Source organism: Puma concolor, chromosome B1, assembly GCF_028749965.1.
Source record: "Puma concolor isolate L17-30 chromosome B1, mPumCon1.1.hap2, whole genome shotgun sequence".
Taxonomy (NCBI): domain Eukaryota; kingdom Metazoa; phylum Chordata; class Mammalia; order Carnivora; family Felidae; genus Puma; species Puma concolor.
The window spans coordinates 7,642,865-7,652,750 of record NC_141670.1 but is presented as its reverse complement, the minus strand read 5'-3'; positions in this window follow the sequence as shown (position 1 = coordinate 7,652,750).

The following is a 9,886-nucleotide window of genomic DNA, read 5'->3' as shown; positions in this document are numbered from 1 at the left end:
GCTAGAGCTCCTTGGTGGTCTCAGAGCATCTTGTCGCTTTCACCATTATACTTGGATCCTCAGAGATCTGCTAAGAATGCCACTAATTGTTCTCACATAGACCTACGAGGATGAGCCTCACTCCGCTATTTGATGACCCCCCTGAATCGGCCTCCACCTACAGAAAGTAACAGTATAATTATGTTAATTGTGATCATATACTGAATTCAGGGTTTGGGGAAGGACCGCATATGTTATATTTATGCAGAAGACCTGGCACATAGTAGGCGTTAAAATAAAACCCATGATCATTATTTATAGCTGATTTGAACCTCCATGCAGTTCCTTCACACAAGACTTGAGCGTTCTCTTGTAAATGTAACTCCTTCCCCTGAGAGCCAGGAGTAAATGCACGAACGGGATCAAAATAACTGTAAGCCATAGTTCGGTCTATTAGCACAAAAGACAGCATCGTAACTCAAATGTTGCGGGAAAAACAATACCAGGCATCTCCAAAGAAGCAAAGGAATAAAGAAACTTGAAAGTGCTTATCTTCATTAAAGAAATACATGAGGTGTGACTGAAGTCATGTGGCTTCAATGGGGCTTTGAAGGCTGGCTCTACAGACACACACACAATGAGCCTCCTTATTGCATATTTCACAACAGGGATATTAGAGGCAGGAGAGATAAGGGAGGTCTGGTTCTTCTACATTAAATGTAGATCTCATTTGAATTGCATTTTAACTACTGTGCTTCTGATGTCCTGAAATAGTTTATCATCCTACAAACATGGTGAATTCATGACAGTCTTCAAGGTTTTTGGAGGGGGGATTACCAAATGATTTTTATCTTTATAATATCTAAAGTAAAATGAACAACGTTTAAAACTGCTTTATTGGTGGGGAAAAAATTACATCTCATTTGCTCCTGGCAAGTGGACTACTGTTCCCAATAGATTAAAAGCGAAGTTAACTTTTCCCCATATCCTTTGGGGCGTACAGAATGCCACCGTGTTAGCTGAACTTATTTCATATGCAGAATCTACAGTTCTTCTCACATGAAACATTCCAACTTTTATCCTCTTACACTTCTACTTTTATTATCTAAAGGTCCTCTGTGCTTTCATAAACATTTTTATGCGACATGGAAAAATAATGGTGGTTGTGGTTGTTTATAGTAGGCATACGTGTGATAATTTACAAAGCGCTGGGTAACTTAACACTTTTGGATAAAATTATAGATCATGGTCATGTTATCACAATTTTTTTAGGTCAGTTCCCAACACTTAAAAAATATCTTTTGGGGGGCTGAAATTCTCCCACAAGCCTGCAAAGAAAGACACTAAATTTGAAAATTTTTTAAGGACGATCAAAATGTACTAATAATATCCATAAACATTCATTGGCCTTTGGTAGCTTTTACTAAATAATCATCAATGAGCCATATTGGACATCTTTCCAACATCGCTATTTTTTTTTTTTTTTTTTTTTTTTAGGAGAGTTGTCTCATATAGTCCATTTTGTCCTGATAGTGTATCAAATGTAAAACTTGATATGCTATCATTCTCTCTGTCCTACAAGTGGTAGCTCTGGGCGAGTATGTCGGCCATGCAGACCCATGGTAGCATGTTGTGCTTTTGACAAAAGCCAGCAGCCCTGGAGGTGGTCACATGACCTCCAGCAGGGCCAATCGAATTCCTCCATAAAGCAGACCAGGGACAGGTGGAGTGAGAGGCGCCTTCTCTGTAGGGTTTGTCCGCTAGAAGTTCTCGGGGATAATAATGCCATCTTCCCTGTCACGTGTGGAAAACAAAGACTCTTTTTTGAGGGTTTTACTTGTAAGAGGCCCAGAGCGAGTACCTAGGGAGGAGGAGAAGAAGCGTACTTGGTATGTGAAATGTGAAAAGACAACATTCCAAGAGTGAATTGTTCCCTAGAGAGAAAGGGTGGGGCTGCTCTGAAGGCCATACCCTCGTGGAACCACTGCTAAGCTCATGGGCACCCGTCACACAAGATGTCCCATATTCTGTCTTCCATAGAAGAAGGGCACCCTACCTTTTGGTCCTCTTAGCTCAGGAAACTGGTTTGTGGAGACCTAAGGGACTTTGACCAAAGTTAGCTTTCTTCCTCTTTACCATTTTGTCTATTTTCCTTCTTATTTTTCCTTCTTCTTCCTGCTCTACTTTTTTCTTTCATTTTCTTATGCTTTTTTCCTCATTTTTCTTTATTTTTCATTTTTCTCATTTTGTATTTTCTGATTTTTCTATTAGCCCTTTTCTCACCTTTTCTTTTTTCATTTTCTTCTTACTTCCTTTTATATTTTTCTTTTTAAATCTTTTTTTCTTTCTCTTTTTCTCATTTTTCTTTGTTGTTTTCATTTTTCTTTCTTTTCTTTTTTATTTACCTTTTTTCTTTTTTCCTGACTCATATTTTTTCTCATCTTTAAAAAATTTAGTTTGTTAGTGTCTATTTATTTATTTACTTTTGTGTTTTTTTTTAATTTTTTTTTTAACGTTTATTTATTTTTGAGACAGAGAGAGAGCACGAACGGGGAAGGGGCAGAGAGAGAGGGAGATACAGAGTCGGAAGCAGGCTCCAGGCTCTGAGCCATCAGCCCAGAGCCCGACGCGGGGCTCGAACTCACGGACCGTGAGATCGTGACCTGAGCTGAAGTCGGACGTTCAACCGACTGAGCCACCCAGGTGCCCCTATTTATTTACTTTTGGACTGTTATCATGTTCTGATTGTTTTAGAATAAATTCATTAGATGACCTGTATTAGTCAGGGTTCTCCAGGGAACTACATTAATAAAATAAGGATTTGGGCACCTGGGTGGCTCAGTCAGTTAAGTAAAATAAGGATTTGGCTCAAGTGATTATGGAAGCTGAGAAGTTCTATGATCTGCCATCTGCAAGCTGGAGATCCCGGGAGAGCGAGTGGTGTAATTCAGTCCAGTCTGAGTCCAAAGTCCTGAGAACCAGGAAGACTGATTCCAGCCTGAGGTCAGGGTGATGAGATGAGACATCTTGGCTCATGTGAGGCATAGATTTAACATTCACATGGACTTTAGGCCTGGTTTTCTTTGAGGTTATTTGGATCAAACCTCCCTCCAAATTTTCCCAAACTTAAACTGACCTCATGGGGTACCTGGGTGGCTCAGTGGGTTAAGCTTCTGACTTTTGGTTTTGGCTCGGGTCATGATCTCACGATTCCTGGAACCAAGCCCTGCATTGGGCCCTGTGCGGACAGCATGGAACCTGCTTGGGATTCTCTCTCTCCCTCTCTCTCTGCTCCTCCCTCGCTTGCATACATGCAATCTCTCTCTCAAATAACCAGGCATTAAAAATTAAAAACAAAAAAGACTCACCTTTGAGGACAGACACCTGGAGGACACTTTGCCTCCAACCCCACAGGAAACCCCACGCGCTATGGGCCCTCTTTGCCCATCTCTGCTTGGGAGACCCACATCGCCAGCTACTGTCTCCTCAAGAGCATCGGCAAGGGTACTTGGCCCTGCACGTCCTAACCCAGAAGGACGTGGCTGTGAGGATTATCAACGATATTCGGCAGAACTCTCTCAGCCTCCAGAGACTGTACCACAAAATCCCAGCCACAAAGGCCTTCGGTTACCTCCACTTAGGGAGACTTTTTTTTCAGAGATTGACACTGAGGCAACACTTTACCTCATCTTGAGTAAACTGGTGGAGGAGAGCTGTTCCATTACTCCGTGGCCCACGGCAGCAGGAAGAGGAACAGGCTTCAAGTAAATTCCACCAGAGAGTGTCTGCTGTGCTGTCCTGTCACACAGAGGTTGCGACGGACCGATTATTTATGTCCTCGCAAAATTCATATTTTGGTGCTCTAACCCCCAATGTGGTGGTCCTTGGAGGTGATTAGGATTTGGAGGTACCTTTGGGAGGTAATTAGGTGTAGACGAGGTTGTGAGAGTGGGGCTCCCAGGACTCTAAGAAGAGGGAGACACTGGAGCTTGCTCTCTCCCTGCCATGTGTGGACCCAGAGAGAAGGCAGCCACTGCCACGAGGAGCGCCTTCTCCAGGAATCAACTCTTGTTGGCACCTTGACTTTGGACCTCCCGGCCTCCAGAACCCTGAGAAATAACGTCTGTTATTTAAGCCACCCAGTGCATGATGTCTTGTCATAGTAACCCAAACCTGCTGAGAGAGGGACCCGAGGCAGAAAACCTGCTTTGGGATGCCGACACCACACATTCTGGCACAAGCAGTGATCTCACCTCTGGCAACAAGCTGGGTACCTCGTGTGGCAGTGCCCCTTACGCTGCCCCAGGTTGTCCCAGGGTGACAGGTACAACAGCACCGTGGTGAATGTGTGCGGCCTGGGAGATACCCTCTTACCATCAGTGATGCCCGCCTTTAGACAGACAGAACTTCCCTTCTGCGTGTTCATGAGTATGAAACCTGCTTGAGAAATTCTTATCCTCAGGCCCAGCAAGAGATACACTGGAAGAATCAGGAAAGATCCGTGGATGAACGTGGGCCACGAAGACAAATGAGAGCCTTGCACTGAGCCACTCCCTGACCGCAAGGATCGCCGACAGACTGAGCGATGGTACACACTAGAGAAGACCCGAGAGTTGCTAACGGGCCAGGACTATGGCGGAATGATGGCCACCTGTTTGCTCCTGGGCGACAGGCGACAGGAGCTGGGGGGCCACCCTATGACTCTGAGGCCCCCATCTTCAGCTGATCCCACCAACAGCTGCTCTCCTTCCCCAACCCGCACGGGGCCCGGCACAGGATCTCTGCCAACCCAAAGCAGTGGAGTTTCAGCAAACCTGTCATTCTCACCTCTAATTCTTACTGAGAATAGTCAGCGTAGCAACGCAGAAACTCCAGGGTGGGAAGGACCAGTAGTCAGGGGGAGACCAGGAGCCCATCCAGAATGCCTACCAGGTGCTCTGCACTGCTTGGAGAGGAAGACGATCCCCAGCACAGCCCCCAGTGTGGCTCCACCCACAGCCCCCCTCCACCCACAACACCCGAGGCTGTGTGGGGGGGCCCCAGACGGAACTACCTGCCTCCCAGGGCATATCCTCCAACACTCCCTCCAACCTGGGCAGCTGGGACCGGGGTAGAACCGGTAGAACTTGCCTGGTGCTGTGACCCCAGGCTCTTCTTCAGGCGAAGGCCAGGGCTGGCAGGGGGCCCCCGGGAGGGTCTTCACCTTCATCCCCAGACACCTGCGTTCCAGGTTGCCCAGAAGAAAGCGTCTGGCGGTTGAAAAGGCGCTGAAGTCAACCAAACATCACAGGGCCGGCAGCGCGGGCGGGGGAGGCAGTAATGAAACTGAGAAAGAAAGTCAGGAAGTGATGCTGACGCTCCAGGTGCTTTCCGTGGAGCATGAAGACCGCGCGCTCCGTGGAGCCCAGCACGGGGTGTTGGAGGTAAGCCGGCGGCTGGACGGCAACAGCAGTGGGTGGGGCCCCAGCCAGCAGGAGCAACTGCGGGCCCTGCAGGGCACACCCGCCCAGAGGATTTGGTGCAGTAGGGGGTGGAGGTGTGCAAACTGCCTCGGCGGTTCCTCGGGGGGCTCAGATGAAGAGGATATCCAGCAGCACGCGGCCTTCAAAGCCAGCGTCTCCAGAATGACCGTTCGACTTACAAGACCGCCAGGAGCCGCCTAGGAACGGGAGGAGCCGCCCTGCATCTGGGCGCGGGCCCTGGCCTCCTCTGCCACCCAGGTGAGGCCACAGAGACCTCCTCCCCCTCCCCTCCCCTGATTGGCTTTGCCTCTTTCGCCTGTTTGTGGAGGAAGAGGGATGGTTCTATAGAAACGAGCACACCTGGGGCACCTGGGTGGCTCAGGTGGTTAAGCATTAGACTTCGGCTCAGGGCATGATCTCGAGGTTCGTGGGTTCCAGCCCCACATTGGGCTCTGTGCTGACAGCTCAGAGCCTGGAGCCTGCTTCAGATTCTGTCTCCCTCTCTCTCTCCCCCTACCCCACTCGTGCTCTCTCTCTCTCTCTGTGTGTCTCTCTCTCAAAAGTGGATAAACATCAAAAAAAAATTTAGAAATGAGTGCACAAGGCAGCACATGCACTCTCCCACCAATGACTGTCCTAATGTATACAATGTGTTTCAATGCAGTAGTTAAACCCAAACAAACAACAGCCTGCTTTATTGCCGCGCTGTCACAAAGAAGGTTCTCTGGTTCTCTACAATTTTGCAAAGGAAGGCCCCGAATCCTTCAAAATTCTCTTGTGACCCGACTGAAATAAAAACGAAAATGAAATCATAAAACACAAACCGTTCCCTCAAGGGAAACGAAAGCTTGGTAAGACCAGCCCAAGAATGGGACATACGTCAGTGACCTGGACAGGGGACAGCATTTGGGGGCCGTGGTGTTGGTTTTTCTTGCTGGGAAAACAAGGCATGAAGGGCACTTCTGTAGGATCCATGTTGGTGTAAAACAACCATTCTTTGTAAGCCTCAGGAATCCAGCAAAAAACAAAGCAATAAGTCTTGTGGATGGACACTGCACTCCTGGAAAAACCAGCTTGCTCTCCCTAAAACATCCCTTTTATCATCTGTTGTCTTGCTCAAGGATCCATGGTTTCCTCTTGACCCTTCACATGTCAATTCTGTTGATTAGCTTTTATGGCCATCCAGACACCACTTCCATTCATTTTAGTAACATGTAGATTTGCAACTAACATTTGCACAACTCTTTTAACATTTTCAGCCTTTTCAAATGCGTTATCTTATTTAAATCTGACTCCAACTTTTTGTTTTATTTTTTCACAGCTCCTAATATGGCTGTAGCGGACGTTAGAAACTCTTACTGATGACATCCCCAACACTTGTCCTCAGAGTCCCTTGCCTCAATACCAGGAACCATCACCTCCATTGCACGCTGCAAATCTACTTCTTTGGTCTTACCTTAGGCTCCAGAATCACTCCAGATTTCTCAGCCTCTGAAATCTCAAGGTCTTCTTCAGCAGTATTTGAATATAATCTATCTCCGTCTTTCAAGCTTTATTTGCGCTCAATCTGATTTTAAACTTCATTTATGCTCTTAGTAACTTGACCCCTCTTTTGCCCCAGCTGACGTTCGCCTGTTATAGTTTAGATCCAAGATGCATGATTTAGAATGTTTTTTCCCCCCAACAGCCTTAACACATTTTTTCTCCCTCTCTGTCATAACCTCCACGAAAGATCTCAGCCATCTTTTAATCCAACTCCCTGTTTTATTCAGGCTACTGGGCACTGCTAAAGTAATCACAAAGATATAGATTGGTTTCTCTTGAAATCTGGGTTCCGTCTTAGTTACAACCTCAAGGCTGCTTAGTATTTCTCTTATGTACCATGATCAGCTTCTCTCCTGTACCTCCCAGAAGCTTTACCAAGCTTCATTATTTCCATGAAGTGGAACCCTAGGGCTACTGTGCTCTTTTCCCGGACATCTCTTTCCTAGTGCCGAAAGAACACTCTCAGGACTATCAGGACTCTTCGTCCCAGAGCTCCGTATTGAAATAAAACCATTCTTCCTTCTTTCCTTCACTCTGTTTCCCAAGCTTGATTCCTGAGGGGACTGGAAATTTTTCCTCTTCTTCGTAGATTATCCCTCCTCTTTGTTCCAGATCATATCTCTTCCTTCTACTCTAAGAAGGAGATCTAAGATCATTATATCATATTCAATAGTATATTAAACATGGCCACTGATGGGTTTTGGGGTGAAGGTGAGGGTGTGCATCCGATGGCCAAGAAAGAATTCTTGAAGACATCTTTGGTGCAAAAAAAGATGGGGACAGGACCCGTGGACAGAAAGAGCTGCACTGAGGCTGTTGAAGAGTGACTGATTATGTGGACACCTTCAGGTTGGGAGAGGGTTAGGGACAGAGTAAGTCTGTAAAGAATTTTGGAAGCAAGGTTTCTAGGACCTTGAGGGGCTAGCTGTTGTTAGAAAAACGTCATTTATTGCTGTTTAGTAAAACCTCGGTCATGAAGCCCTTCAGGTGTATATCAGAGGCCATATGCTTGGGGTATAATTGCCAACATGTACTTGGGCATTAAAGATAAAGGCAGTTTGCAAAGGAATTTTTATGGGTTTAAGGAGACTCACAGGATCCTGAAAGGGGGGGTGGTGGTCAGGAAAATGTTAAGCCAGGATTCCCCTTTGCCCCCAGCAAAGTCTCATCATCGAGGCAGCTGAGCTCCTGGAGGGAGGTCACTCTGCCTGTTTCAAGGACTTGCCAATGGGCTGTAAGCCGGCCATATGGGAATTTAAGTTTTCATTTGTCATTGTTTCCCACATCACCATGGCAAGCACTTAAACCCCCCTTACATCTTGGTGAGGGTGATATTAGGGCTCTAGGAAACGGAGTCTATAGGTTTCTGGAGGTTAGACTATAGATAAGATTGCCTTTCTCTTACAGTTTACTAGGTTATCTGCAAACTGAAGGAGACTCCTGTCCTGCATGACCATGATCTTTATCAGTCAATCATTTGTTTTCTTTCCTTTCTCCGGTCCTTGGGGAGCCAGGAGTGTCCGAGGAATACCACACATATCCCACCTGGGGTGGTGGTGCTGTTAGCTTGTGCTTGGCCCTCAGCTTGCCTTATGGTCCCTCATCCGTCATACTTGTTTTATAGGTGAAAAAATGACCTTTCCTAACCTAACACCTACTAGATACTGCCTTATCTTCTCCTTCCCTGATGAGCCGTGAGTAGGTTATCAACAGTATTTTCCTACTTCCCACTTTCTCATTACTTACTCTCTAATTTCTCTCCTCCTCATCTCGGACAATACTCTTGCTAATTGTTGGAGAAGGTCATCAGTTGAATGGGGAGGTAGACTTAGACAGTTGAGGGGCTCCTCACCCCCTCCCCTCCCCATCCTTGGACTGTGCATTCTGTGCACTGCATTAGGAGCCTCTTCAAGGACGCAGCTTTGAGAGAGCAACGTGTTGTTGAGACTCTCTGGATGGCAGATGTGACCGAACCTCATCAAGCTCTCTGCATAAACTCTTGAGGTTCTCGTGGATGGGTCAGCGCGAGGATCTGTTTGCCTGTGCCCGCGCAAGACAAGCCTCCTACCCACATTCCCTTACATATTCAACCTGCCACCTGCCCATCTGGACTGGTCTGCCTTTCTTCATCCCTCCCTGCCTCCGTGTCCAGGGGCCGGTTTCAAATTTCACTTGGGGAGCACCCCACGTTATGCTAACTCACGCCAATGTTTCCCCAGTGACCTCACAACTGCCAAATCCAAAGAGAACTTTCCAGTCCCCATCGTACTGGCTTTGTCTGTGATAGCTGATCTAGCTGACCACTCCGTCGTTCCTCACAGAACCTTCTCTGGGTCCTTTCCCTAGCCGAAGAGCATTCTTTGGCCCTCCTGTTTGTGGACTCCTTGCCTACAGCTGTTAAATGTTTGTGTGTTTCCATTTCCCACAGTTGATGTTCTTTTTCTTTCAATTCTGCATTCTCCCTAAAGGAATCAAACCGTGATGATGTTGGAAAGGTATCTGAGACAAAATGCTCCACGCATGACCAGCAGTTGTTCTTTGCCCAGATCAAACCTTCGTATTTGCCGAATATGTAACGAAGCCTCTCCACTCACCTCAGAATTTAGCTAATGCCTCGATTTTGAGTACAGTGGCTGATAAGAAGCTTCATGTTCTATAAAAGGTAGTGCTAGTCCCATCCTCACAGGACTTGTGAAGAGGTGACCCAGGCAGTGGGGCTGGAAATGAGGGAGGAGGAGAGAGATAGTTTGGAGACTTGATGGACAGTCAGGTGTGTGGCATGAGAAAGCAGAAATGCTGAAGAATTGGTGATATGATTAGAATGTAGAAACTGAGACAATGCATTACTCAACATTCCCATTTATAAATTATGTAATTTATAATCTGTTAAATCTCGGGGG